Source organism: Condylura cristata, unplaced genomic scaffold (genome assembly GCF_000260355.1).
Source record: "Condylura cristata isolate star-nosed mole 26May11 unplaced genomic scaffold, ConCri1.0 scaffold00013, whole genome shotgun sequence".
Lineage (NCBI taxonomy): Eukaryota > Metazoa > Chordata > Mammalia > Eulipotyphla > Talpidae > Condylura > Condylura cristata.
In genome coordinates this window covers 50,967,461-50,970,701 of record NW_004567114.1, presented here as the reverse complement: position 1 = coordinate 50,970,701, position 3,241 = coordinate 50,967,461, and the positions used below count along the sequence as shown (strand labels likewise).

At 43.5% G+C, this 3,241-nt stretch overlaps 1 protein-coding gene across 1 annotated transcript in view; it reads left to right on the top strand.

Annotated features, from left to right (window-relative positions):
* The first annotated feature begins 3,010 nt into the window (after positions 1 to 3,010).
* COCH (cochlin) overlaps positions 3,011 to 3,241 on the top strand; it is a 12,685-nt gene continuing 12,454 nt past the window's right edge. Inside the window, exon 1 of the mRNA XM_012724465.1 lies at positions 3,011 to 3,166. The gene's annotated coding sequence lies outside the window, so the exon portion shown is untranslated. The remainder of the gene's footprint in view (positions 3,167 to 3,241) is intronic.

Here is a 3,241-nt window from a genome sequence, read left to right as displayed (position 1 = left end):
AAACCCTCTTAGGGCCTTCAGCAGCACCCTAAAGCCTCCAGATTCCACTCAGAACATCAGCTTTGGAGGCAGCTCACTCCCTTAATAATGTTACCCATTCTGCACAGAGTTAGAAATGTAACCAGACAGCACACTCAGAGAAAATTACTTTTGAAATTGAGCTTTCAACCTTTCTATTAAGGATTGTTTTTAAACAACCATCAGGCCAGTAGACACTGCTATGTTTTACCAGGGGAACACAGTAGGCACATTTAAGGTGGAATTTTAATGAAAAGTTAATGAAAGAAGAATGAAAAATTAGAATTATTAGCTTAACCTCTAACATTTAGTTAAGTATTATGCACCTGGGGAGCACATTAAAGATCACCCAGAGAACTATGGTGATGGCACATGGGTGATTTGGTGATGGGAAGGCCAAGGGGGTTGCAAATGAGATGGAAAATGCACAAAATGATGTAAAAAATAAACTATTATAAATATTTTAAAAATCACCCAGAAAGCTTAAAAGATTTCTATTTGCCTGTCCCCATTCCAGATCAGTTATTTTTTAGTATCTTGTGGGGGTGGAGGACTCAGTATTCACTTCTTTTTAAAGCTCCCCAGGTGATTTCACTGTGTAGCCCAGTTAGAAACACAATGCTCTAAGGGGGATTAATCTAAATTCTGAATATCAAATATTCTTAATTAGTGCAGGATAAACTAACGAGGCATCCTACTAGTACAATGCCCTGTAATTCCACCCAATTGAATATAAAACTATAATTTTAACAACATGTCTTTTAAACGTTCTCAGATTTCCTTGACCTCTCCCTCTTTGTCAGATATTTCCACATTAAAAGCAAGTACCTCTTAAGTTCAGATATTTTCCCCTCAATATATTTATGGTGAATATGAGGTACAAACTAAGTAAGAAAGAGAAATTTTATCCCCACCTCTCCACCCTCCTTCCTTGGCCTTCCAAAACAGAAAAATAAAGACTAATTTCTCTTAAATGTTTCAAAACAAAATAATTAAAATGTATCTTTGGGTAAACTTGTGAAACTCAATGAGGTATTTCCTTTATTTTTAATAGTCACAGACTCAGGGTCAATCATGGAAATAGCTGCATAGTTTGGACTCTGCCAAATGGATCAGCGATATTACATCACAGGAGGGTGGTGCCCTGTGGGAGTTTGGAATAGCATGCACCCAAGGCCACCTAGGCACCAGCCTGCTGAGCCATGGCCTGGTAACTTCTCCAGGATGCCACTCCCCCTATTTTATATAGTTTTGTGACAATTAGACCCAATTGGAGGAGGTTATCCAACCCTGACTGAAAACACTCAATGAACAATAATGAAAAAAGACAGCTATCATCATCCTGCAGACTTGAAATTTCCCCCAAGGACATTATAAGGAGTGTTGACTAGATTACTGGATTTTTAAGAAAGGAGTAACACTCTACCATAGAAAGGATTCAATCTTTAAAGAAGTCATGAGGGGCCTTCCTGGTCCCACGAGTAGTTAAGATGCACTCCTATGTAGCTATCTACAGTCAGTGCAACACAAGTTCAACCCCTGGCCAGGGAGGTGACCCACATGGCACAGCAGAATTCTCCTATTCTGCCCGCTGCTCTCCTCAGCAGTGTAGTTCACTGCTCCTTACTCTGCTATTCTGCTCCCTACTCTGTCTCTGATGAATTCTCTCACTCACTCCCACACACCTGTGGCCTGTACCCCAGCTCTTGTATGTATAAAAACATAAATCTTAAAAAAAAAGTCATGAAAATACAACTCCACCCTCACCACCCTCCTGTCCACAAATGTTACTTAATGTGCTTTTTACTCCAGAAAACATTCAAGGAAAAAGGTTTAAAATAAAAGCAGATACCTCAAGTACAAACATCAACTCATTCCAAATCCACTGTTACAATATTTGATTTCCAGGTGGTGGCAGTAGATTTGTTTTTCACATGATAATATAAAATGTTTGGGGATATTATTCAGCAATAAAAAGGAGGTTCTCAGACATGCTACATATATGAAACCCAAAAATATTATGCTCAGTAAAAGAAGCCCTCTATTTTATCACTCCACTTACAAGAAATGTCTGTAAAAGGGAAATCTATCGAGGCAGGAAGTCGATTAGTTGTACCCATGGTCGGAAGAAAAGAGGCAGTTAACTGCCAATGGCCAGGAGGGGTCCTTCTGGGGATAAAAGTCTTGTAAAATTGAATTGCGGTAATAGTTGTAAAGCTGCAAACTCTCTTCTAAAACATGTAATCGCACACTTACAATACATGGGTTTATGGCACACAAATTGTTGACTATTCTTTGGACCTAAATAAATTCTAATCTTTGGACTAAATAAAACTGAGAAAAAGCGTATAAGGTGATGTCTCTCTCCTGAGTCAGCCTCCTCAGTTACCAAGCAGATCAATTTACCATCCTGAGGATTCACGAACTCAGCTCTCCCAGTTCCATCTGTAAAAAATTATCAATAGAGTGGGAAGAGGGAGAGGAGTTGGAAATGAGAGAAGGGGAGGAGAGGGAGAGGGAGAACATGTCAACAAATCTGATCTGAGATTATGTGTGATCACAGCAGACCTCGGTCTAGGAATGTGGAAAGGCATTTGAATCCTTCTTGATCTAGAAAAGAAGACAAAGCAAACATAATGAGGGCCAGAACACCTCATAAAGGTGGTCCTACCCATTACACTAAAGGCAGCCTGAGGGGATGAAGGGAGGAGAATCCCACTCCAAAACAGACCCAGTAAAAGATTAGATGGATCCCCAAGGCCTTAATACCAACCAATTGACCAGGGTTTCTACCAAACACAGGGCATCCGTTTACCAAACCCATGTAGGTTTTACTTTAGAAGGAACTTGCTTTCCAGTGGGGACGCAAAGTTGGGAAGTTTTGTTCTGAGGCCGCGTGGACGTGGGCGCTCTCCAGGCCGCTTCCTGGGCGGCGGCTCCCAGGAAAACACCGTCTCCTCTTTCGCGGCGAAGGCCGCCGCACCCACCGTGGCTCTCCGTGAGGAAGCCTTCCCCACCGAGGGCAGCCCAGCCTGCACGCCCCGCCGTCGTCTCACACTCGTTCCAACGCCCCTGACGCCGGGTCCAGCGGGTCCCAGGACTCTGACCCCGACTTCGCGCCTCCCTCGGGGACAGACGAGGTGTCCAGGTGCCCGAGCCGCGCGCCGCGGGGGGAGGCGCCTAGCTGGGCCTCACCCCGGGCCGGGGACGGGTGGGGGCGGAG